The sequence below is a fragment of the Medicago truncatula genome, chromosome 2, assembly GCF_003473485.1.
Source record: "Medicago truncatula cultivar Jemalong A17 chromosome 2, MtrunA17r5.0-ANR, whole genome shotgun sequence".
Taxonomy (NCBI): domain Eukaryota; kingdom Viridiplantae; phylum Streptophyta; class Magnoliopsida; order Fabales; family Fabaceae; genus Medicago; species Medicago truncatula.
Window position 1 is genome coordinate 27,965,841 of NC_053043.1, and position 11,053 is coordinate 27,976,893.

An 11,053-nucleotide genomic window follows, 5' to 3' on the forward strand; every position below is an offset into this window, starting at 1 on the left:
TTAAGAAGAAGGATGGTACCATGAGGTTATGCATTTATTATCGTCAGTTAAATAAAGTGACGATAAAGAACAGGTATCCATTTCCGAGGATTGATGATTTAATGGATCAGTCAGTGGGTGCTCGTGTGTATAGTAAAATTGATTTGAGGTCAGGTTACCATCAGATTAAGGTGAAGGATGAGGATATGCAGAAGACGGTCTTTAGGACACGATATGAACACTATGAATATAAGGTGATATCTTTCGGTGTTACTAATGCGCCTGGTGTGTTTATGGAGTATATAAACCGAATTTTCCATGCCTATCTGGATAAATTTGTGGTTGTGTTTATTGATGACATCTTGATTTATTCTAAGACTGAAGAAGAGCATGCAGAAGATCTGAAGATTGTATTGCAAGTGTTGAAAGAGAAGAAGTTGTATGCCAAGTTGTCAAAATGTGAGTTCTGGTTAAATGAAGTTAGTTTTCTTGGCCACATTATTTATGGTAGTGGTATTGCAGTTGATCCATCAAAAGTTGATGCAGTATCACAATGGGAGACTCCGAAGTTAGTGACTGAGATCAGAAGTTTCTTGGGTTTTGCTGGTTATTACCGCAGGTTCATAGAAGGATTTTCGAAGTTAGCACTTCGGTTGACTCAGTTGACCTGTAAGGGTAAGTCTTTTGTGTGGGATACTCAGTGTGAGAGTAGTTTCAATGAATTAAAGCGAAGGTAGACGACTGCTCCTATTTGCATTTTACCGAAGCCGGAAGAACCTTTTGTTGTTTATTGTGATGCGTCCAAGTTAGGCTTAGGTGGTGTTTTGATGCAAGATGGTAAGGTGGTAGCTTATGCTTCTAGGCAGTTGAGGATTCATGAAAAGAATTATCCTACACATGATTTGGAGTTAGCTGCGGTAGTTTTTGTTTTGAAATTTTGGAGGCATTATTTGTACGGCTCCAGATTTGAAGTGTTTAGTGATCCCAAAAGTTTGAAATATTTATTTGATCAGAAGGAATTGAATATGAGGCAGAGAAGATGGCTAGAGTTGTTGAAGGATTATGATTTTGGTTTGAATTACCATCCGGGTGAAGCTAATGTGGTTGCAGATGCTTTGAGCAGGAAGACGTTGCATATGTCTGCTATGATGGTAAAAGAGTTTGAGTTGCTAGAGCAGTTTAGAGACTTGAGTCTTGTCTGTGAGTTCTCACCTTAGAGTGTACAGTTGGGTATGTTGAAGATTAATTGTAATTTCTTGAATAGTATCCGAGAAGCACAGCAACTGGATGTCAAGTTTGTTGATTTGATGGTTGCTGGTAATGAAACTGAAGATAGTGACTTCAAGGTTGATGATGAGGGTGTGTTGAGGTTCGGAGAAAGAATTTGCATTCCTGATAATGATGAGTTGAAAAATTTGATTTTAGAGGAAAGTCACAAGAGTAGCTTAAGTATTCATCCGGGAGCTACAAAAATGTATCATGACTTGAAGAAGTTGTTTTGGTGGTCTGGGTTGAAACGTGATGTTGCTCAGTTCGTCTATGCATGTTTGACTTGTCAGAAGTCTAAGGTTGAGCATCAGAAGCCTGCAGGGTTGTTGACACCGTTAGATGTGCCGGAGTGGAAGATGGACAACATTTCCATGGATTTCGTAACGAGTTTACCGAACACTCCGAGAGGGCATGATGCCATTTGGGTTGTTGTCGACAGGTTGACGAAGTCGGCACACTTTATTCCGATCAATATTAGTTATCCGGTAGCTCAGTTGGCGAAGATTTATATTCATAACATTGTGAAGTTACATGGTGTACCGTCGAGTATTGTGTCGGATAGAGATCCGAGGTTCACTTCTAGATTTTGGAAGAGTTCGCAAGATGCCTTGGGTTCGAAGTTGAGGTTGAGTTCGGCTTATCATCCGCAGACAGATGGTCAGTCTGAGAGGACGATCCAATCGTTAGAGGATCTGCTGAGAGCGTGTGTACTTGAGCAAGTTGGAGCTTGGGATAGTCACCTACCGTTGATAGAGTTCACGTACAACAACAGTTACCATTCGAGTATTGGTATGGGACCGTTCGAAGCTTTGTATGGTCGGAGGTGCAGGACTCCTTTATGTTGTGTTGGGACCGAATTTGGTTCATCAGACTACGGAGAAAGTCAAGATGATAAGAGAAAAGATGAAAGCGTCGCAGAGTCGACAAAAGAGTTACCATGACAAGCGTAGGAAGGCCCTTGAGTTTCAAGAGGGAGATCATGTATTTCTGAGAGTTACTCCTATGACGGGTGTAGGACGTGCATTGAAGTCTAAGAAGTTGACTCCAAAGTTCATTGGTCCGTAGCAGATATCTGAGAGGGTTGGAACAGTGGCATACAGAGTGGGTTTACCACCATATCTTTCGAATTTGCATGATGTGTTTTGTAACAGCCCGATTTTTAGCTAGATTTATTTTAATTACTTTTATTATGTGTTTTATATGTTTATGTGTGATTAGTCATCATTGGGTGCATTTTCATGGGTTTCCGTGTTAGAAGGGTATTTTAGTCATTTTGGACTTAGGGGTATTTTGGTCATTTTGTGAGAACGGGTAAAATTATAATTTTAGTGGGAATTACTTTTAGTGATTAGTGAGAGTAGTTATTTCATTAAGTTACTAGAGTAAATTGAGATTTTACCGTTTAGTGACCGTTAGTGACATTTTACCGTTATTGGTCAAAATATCGTTTGGAGAGTAGAAATATTTTGGTTTAAATAGAAATGGGTTAAGCCCACTAGAAACTAAGTTAAGCCCATTAAGGGAGATAATACTAGGGTTGTCTTAGAATGGTTATTCATTTTCACAAAACAATTTTCATAGAGAGAAGGAGAGGTAGAGAGAGAAGAGGTGAAGAGAAGAGCAAGAGGGTTGAAGGGAAGCTTTAGGAATCAAGTGGGTGATCTAGTAGCTGAATTGAAGCAAGAGTTTGGGTTAATCTTCTTCTAAGGTAAGGGGGTTAGTTATTATCATAATCATGTACAATTTTTGCATTTCCTCATGTTGTATGAAAATGGGTTGATGAACAATTGTTGCTAAATTCATGCTCTTGTTGTGATGCTATTTTCTTGTGCATGAATTGATGATTATGGTATGTTTGTGGGTGAAATTACATGCTTCAAAGTATGTATAAATGTTAAGTTATGAAATTATACTTAATTGATGAAATTTGATATCCCTTGGTTGAAATGAGATGTAATTCATATTCCATTGATGTTGTTATTGTTAACTGATGCTATTGTGAGTGAATCATGATTTGGGTATACTTAATTGTGGATTGATGATGAGAAATGAGATGTTGTTGTTGTTTGGTGAAAATGGGTACTTATGAGTTTTGCTCAAATTGTTGGATTGAAATATTGTGTTGTTGAATTATGGTTGAATTCATGTCTAAATGAAGTGTTGTTGAAGTAGATATGTTGTTGTTGTTGAATGATATCATGGGCATCCCATTTTATGAAATAAGTTGTTTGTATTGGTGAAGTTGTGCTAGATGTCCATGTGAAGGACCCAAAGTGAAATTTGATATACAATGTTGTTGATTGAGTTGTCTATGTGGGTGGATGAGTTAAACTTGATGAGATTTCTGTTTCTAGGTTGTAGTTGTGATAGTCGAGTCGTTTTGGGAGAAAACGGGAGTTTCAGGTGAAATTCAATTGTTAACCGTTTTGGAAAAATGAGTGTTGTGTAAGGCTTTGGAAAATGAATTTGGGAATGTTGAAACTTGAATTTTTCTGTACATTAAGATAGGGCTAAGTGTTAGGAGCGTGTAGGCGAAAACGACATCGAAAACGGGTTAACGGTTTGGTTTTTACGCGCAAAAACGTGAAAATTGGAAAATCTGATGTTATCTGTCAGGCAGAAATCGGGCTACGATTTTATTCATCCGGCTACGATTTTGACCAGGTTTTGGGGTGTTTCAACTCGAAAAAAATCGTACTACGATGGGGAAAAATCTAAGTATAGGGACTTTATCCTAATCATCTAGGGGTATTTTTATGAAAGAATTAACCTTGTGAAAAAGGGGTCTAGTGAATCTTTGTGTCGTATTGTCTTATGAATTATTGTGACCATTCTTCTATGACTAAGTGAAGTTGTATGAATGAGTGATTATATTTTGGATATGATGTTTATCATGAGATTGTTTACACTGATTTTTGGTAAACAATCGCTGGTTTCAATAATGTTTACTTGCAAGATCAACCAGTAAATCTTAGGAGCATATTGTGCTTTTATGATTTGAATGTAAACGTAATACTTGTTCGTAAAGTATTTTTGATAAAGTAAAAGACAAGAGCAAAATGTAAAGAACTGAATCCAACCCGTGTTGAATCCAAGCGAAATTCTGTAAAGAATGACAATAGAAGAAAATACTTCGAAAAAGACTTAAATTGCAAAGGTGTTTTAAAAAACTGTATTGAATTTGTAAAGACTTAATGAAAATTGGTGCACAGATTCATACTTTGCAACTTGTGACTCGTTTGTCGCTTCCATACGGACAGTATTGAGTGTAAGTTTTTAGTATGATTGAATTGTGACCCTTTTTTCCTAAGAAAAACTACTACTTATACAAATAGTCCTATAACTGTCTGATCATATCTGTTCGATTTGAAAATCGAACCTAGCCGTTGCTAACTGCTTGATCTTATCTACAAAGTCTGAAGGCGCTTCGATAACTTCCTTTATCCACCAAACTAAACGGCTTCTTCGATTCTTGCTGAAGACATACATATATATATTTTCGATAGATTCCTTCACAAAGCTAAGTCCATCTTCTTCAAGTCAAACCCTTGACTGCATTAAATGATAGTATTTTCACAAATATCGGCTAACAAATTGCCCCCCATAAACGTTATGTTTAAACTCTTTTCCGATCAAGAGAAACTTGACGTTTCTGAATATTTTCGATAAAATATGACTCCTCAGCGTGACATCATTCTTTTTGAAAAAAGGACACTTCAAGAGTTTAACTTTTAAACCGTCCCCATCATACCTTAGTGGGCCAGGTTTGTTATTGGGAACTATCAAAAAACAACTGTTCCACACGATGGTTGACATCTGTCAGGCATCAAAGGCTATACATGACCTTAGGCCATACTTTTACTATCACTTTGCCTCCTTTTAGTATTTTTACTTTTTTCACCATCTCCTTCTTCTTCCTTACGATTCAGCACTGTTCATCGTTCATATAACCAAAATTTGTAACCTCATGACGCGCGGTGAAGGTTCTTCTTCTCAATCAACGAAACAACATGAACCAAATGTCAATCTTCCCGTAAATCCTCAATTTATGGAAGAACAGGATATCAAAGAAGCTGAAGACAAAATCTGGAAATCCCAGGTAATCATCTCATGCCCAAACTCATCGCATGCATACCTAGGGCCTTTGTCGGATGACTCCGATGATCAAGAAAAACTAAAAACTATTTTTCCTTGTAGCGAGGAACAACTACCTCTCATTTTCTCAAAAGGTCCATATGACCAAAGTTTTTTGAAATCTAAATTTAGAACCGAACCCAAGATAGAAAACAATGAGAAATATCTTGATTGGCTGGACAAAGTGGAAAAAATCAAAGGTTCCTTCTGGAAAGAAATGGGAATTTTTGATCTCATTCAGCTATCCCTTCAAGGACCTAAATATCATAATGAGATGATCATTGCTGCCCTCCATTTCTGGAACCCTTCGACTAATAGTCTTCATTTAAAATGCGGAATGCTGACACCTACTTTGCTAGACGTTGCTGGTCTAGTCGGTTTGAAACCTATAGGCCAAACTTTCGATCCTGACACCCATTCATCGGAGATATCTTTCGACTTCTCGAGACCTGCTTATGGCAACTTCATCATCGACCATCATAACACTTCTAGTACCATAGTGTCTAATCAGGAGCATATCGCTTTCCTGACTTATTGGTTGTCCATGTATATTTTCTACTCAAGATCGATTCAGATCCCTAAGAAGTTTACAACCTTAGCAATCCAATTGCATGAAGGGAGAGATATTTGCTTGAGTAAGCTCATCTTAGGATCTTTATATGAGAGTTTGAACCATGCAGTATCCAGCATAAACGATTTCCAACCTGGTAGTAGCCTTATCATTCCTGGCCCTATCTGGTTGTTTCAATTGTGGCTTTTGGCCACTTTCAGAACAAAATTAGCAGCACACCTGCCCCCTGCTCTTTCGAAAGCCTATGATAATAGGTCAATCGAAGGTTTGGGTTTGGCCATGCTCTAGTACGGTAATAGGAGTTCTCCAGATTTGTTTGCAGTGGCTTACAATGCCTTTCTAGGTTGCACATCCTTCACACCTTCGATGGCTCCTTTCACCACTATATCTCATGGGCCTTCATGGTTTACAGCAGGGTTCCCAACCGATTCTAGTGAAGAAGAGGTAGATATTAATGCCATCTGGGAAGCTTACCTTACCCCCACCTTTTTGTCCAGTAGAGTAACTGCTGGAAGCCCGTACGGGGTGTACGGCTATCAACCTAACCATGTGGCTAGACAATTTGGCTTAGTTCAAATTAAGCCAAGTTCATTGTACAAGTGTTTAGATGATTTGAGGCAACCCCTTATAGAGCATGTCTGGAGGTCTACCTTGCGTCGGGCTCAGCGGCAAAAGCTTATTTTTGAACCAAAGCCATATACTTCATCTTTTGCATGCACAGAAACATTCTATCGATGGTGGCAGTGCTACTTCAAGCACCAAACCGATCGTATAGATCCTGATACTCTGCTTCCTGAATTGATCCTTGCTTTTCATACTATGCAAAGGAAATCGAAGAAAAACAGAGGTACGCATATTCGAGAAATTCAAGCTTTTCAAAACTTCTTTCAAACTGTATATGATCCTCTCCATCTAAAGAGGACAGTTTATTATGCGGCTAAAACTTTAAGGGATAAGATCCATGACAAAATTCCCTCAATGTCTTTTCCACCTTTTACCCCTAGTAAATATCTTTTTGCTCTTCATTTTAAAACAAGGTTTCTCGTTTTGCCAACTAGTCCGTTGGCCTTGGCCTTTAGGCCACCCTATCCCAAATGGTTATTTTATGATAGTCTAATGGGAATGAAACAAAAATTTATAAAGAGGGAAAAAGACAGAGTAACTGCGACCAAGCACAGCTTATACACATTTGGATGGCATCTGCACTTAAATCATCCTCATATTCGAATTTTATCCGAAATAGGGTTAGGTATGGAACCTTTCGATTTTCTTTTGTATAAACCATCCCAATTTTGAATCTACTATATTTAAATAAAAGAGGATACTTATCTATTTTATGCTTTATGGCTAGTAGCGCTTCCTTTGGCCTCAGGGGAAGTAGAGTACCCAGAAGAAGATAGCTCTCGAAAGACATCCAAATCGAAATCTGACAAAACTTCTCATAAAAAGAAATCTTCAAAAACGGATAAAAAGAAGAAACCCGAAAAACCTTCCAAAGGAAAGCAAGCCCGCACTGTCGAGGATGAGGTAAGTTGTTTTTTGAGTCATCTTAACCATACTTTCCGTAGGGGGATCTTTGAGTTTAAACTTCCTCGTAGGTTGAAATTTCTCCCGATGCTGCTGAAAGACCTGCCGTCTCTGAGCCTCTCAAACTGACAGAGAGTCATAGGAAGAGAAAACATGATCCTCCAGCCATCGAGACAGATATAGTGGAAGAAACTTTGGGCCAACCTAGCCCAAAAAAGATGAAAACCCGCAAAGATTCGAATCCTAACAGTGCTCATTCTTGCGTTGGTGACAACGCTTTAAAGGTGTTTTTCAAAAACCTTTTGTTTTATTACTTTAGCCATGAGTATCGAAATGTGCTTCTCATAACAATATTTCTCTCGCAGGCTATCCAAATTGATATACCCCAACACGCTCAAGTTGGTCAAGTAGAGGCTTCACCTATTGCTGAAGAGGATGAAGGCGTTGAAACCAGCGTTCCTACACCTGATGTGGAGATCATTTCTCCCAATCAAATTGCGGTAGAGTCAAGTGGCCGTCAGGATGAAGCGCCTGAAGGGGGTAGCGACGTGGAAGCGGATCTCGATGCAGATCAACTTATCATAACTCCTAGAGAGGATCCCATCGCTGAAAACCTTCTATTTACTTACACCCCAGATTCGACAGGTAACGCTGAACCACTTCAACCTGACCCAACTTTGAATCAAACAGCCTTAAGTCAACTTGAGGAAGCCAATCCTTTGGATGCTTTTGACCTTTTAGCCAGCGACATTCTCCTATCCAGGAGCACCGGGAAATCCTCCAATGTGTCTACTGAAGATCCCTCTTAAGCTTCGACTGAAAATCTCTTCGCCGAGTTTCGAAGCAAAGTTTTAAGGGTTGATCTATTTGAGGTCATAGAGCAAGACGAGAGCGTTATAATCGAAATACGAGAATTATCACACAAACTCATAGACCTCCCTTCAGGCCTGAAATTCCAAAATTTCTTCAAAGCTCTAGAGCCTCTTTTGGATAACATCAAGCAAGGGTGTCTTCGAAGAAAAGATGGTAAAGTTAAACTTGACGAACAAACCCTTCAATATGATCAACTCTTGGATGAAATTGCTGAATTCAAAACCAAGCTCGAGGCTTTTCGTCAAGAGACCCCTCTAATCCAATCTCAAGTGGCGGACATTGACTCATCAATTGCCCAATATAAGGCCAAAATTGAGCAGTTAGAGGATCAGAAAGCCCAACTTCTGGCTAAAGAAGGTTTAATGAAGTCAGAGGCTCAAATTGCCATCAAGAAGATCAAGGAATCGAAATCTTCCCAGCAGGAAATAGCGCTCCTCACTGATCATGGCAAAGCCCTCGACGAAAAACTCGATGGTTTAAAACAGCAACTGTATCACCTTACTTCTAGCTTTAAGATGTAAACCATTTTTGTATCGAACTCATTATGGGAGTTTTAGTTTCTATTTTGTTCCCTCTTATTGTGTATGTATTTATTTTGTAACGGTTTTAGAAACCGTTTTAACATTAACACAATATTTTATTTGGGTATTTATATATAATTTATATATATATTTTTAATTGCTCTCTTAATGGAACAAATCTCAAGACAGTTATAATGATGAGAAACTAAAAAGTCTTTTCTTAACTTGGTAGTATTAGCTTGTCTTGGGAACCGTAACTCTTCCAAAAAATCTAATTATGAGATTCTTTTTTAGGGAAGATAAAACATAAAGTTATTTACAACTTCCTTTCCAAGGCTCTTTGAATCACGGTCTCACTCTAGTTGCCACGTGTCTTCTTATGATCTATGATGATCAAGAAAAGGAACCGTCACTTATGTTTCAAAGAGAAAAAACCACTTTTCAACTTCCCACTTATTCTATAAATGCCATCCTCTTTATCTTGTATTTTTCATCTCTCAACTATCTTTCCTCGTGTTCACAAAACACTTTTCCACAGAACAAAATTTCTTCATGGAGTTCATAAGTTGCTTAAGTGATGATCTGATCATAGACATTGTTGCAAGGGTTGCCAAGCACAGCATGTTTGATCTTTTTAGTTTTCAACGACAAAACAAGAGAATTGCTGCCCTCTGTAGAGATCGTAAGGTCTCAAGAGCCTTTGGTGAGGATTGCATCAAGCTACTCACCGATCTGAAACCCACCCATCCGAAGTTGGATTTCAAGCTTTGTTTATGGGAACATGGGAATCCCATGTTTTGTATTTTGAGATGCACTCAACACATGCTGGATGTTGAGCCATGCATTCCTACCATCAAGCGTTTTCTTAGGAATGCTATGGACGCTGGCTCTGTGAGCGCTCTTTACTTTCATGTAATGCTGAGGGCGCTTGACGATATCACTCCTGATACCACTGAACTTTTCAATGACTTTTGGTCTCTTTTGGAGACAAAAAATGTTGCGCGTTATCGCAGGGAGATAACAGGAGGCGATTCCCATTTCTGCTTTGTTTTAGGCTGGTACAAGAGGTTGCTGCCCCCTAGTTAATTCGTCGTCGATTCTGAAACAACTGGCACAACTGCCCTGGAGATGGACTAAGGCGCAACTATCGAGGATTTCATCCTGCTGAAGATGAATTGTACAATCTTCAGCGTTTCTGCCTTAGATGTCATCTTGATAGTGAGCTTCGATGGTTTCTCGACCTTTTTGGGTTTGGCCAACTTATGTAGGTCATTCCATCGAAGGAAAATCCTTTTAGAATTTTCTAATTTCTGTTTGTAGCATTTCTTTTGTAATGGTTTACTTTGCGCTCTTTTAGAGCCCGTTTTGAAGTCTCTTTTGTGTAAACCGCCCATTAGTTGGCCTTATGAAATGCTATGTTTGAATTTGTCTTTTCGAATTACTCTTGTATGATCTTAATTTCTTGTAACGTCGGGTTATACTTTTTCAAGTACTTTCCGTTTATTCGTAAAATCCTTCGATCTTCATTTAATTCTTCAATCTCATATGCATTGTTCGAAAAGACTCTCACTATCTGCCATGCTCCTTCCCATCCGGGTGACCATTTTCCCAAAGCTCTATCTTTCTTATCCATTGGTAAAATGACTTTCCATACCAAATCTCTTTGGGCGAAAAACTTCGATTTTACCTTTTTATTATATGCTTTTGCTACCCTTTCCTTTTGTATTGCAAGGACTTCTAACGCTGTTAATCTTTCTTCATCAAGATCGGTCAATTCGTCTATGACCATGTCCCAATAATGATTAACTGGTATTTCGCATTGCCTTTGGATTCTGACTGATTGCAGCAAAATCTCTACTGGTAACACAGCATCATGACCAAATGTTAACCTAAAAGGTGTAGTGTTTTTCGATTCTTTGGGAGATGTTAGACATGCCCACAAAGCCTCGCCTAAAATTTCAGGCCAATTCTTTGGCTTTGCCTTTATTTTTTGTTTGATAATGGCAATGATGTTTTTGTTTGCCGCTTCAACCTGTCCATTTGCTTGTGCATAGTATGGTGTCGAAGTTAGCCATTTAAAGCCTGTATCTTCGGCAAATTTCGACATCTTTCGACCAGTGAATACGGATCCTTGGTCTGTGGTTATGGTTTCTGGAATACCGAACCTATAGATGATGAA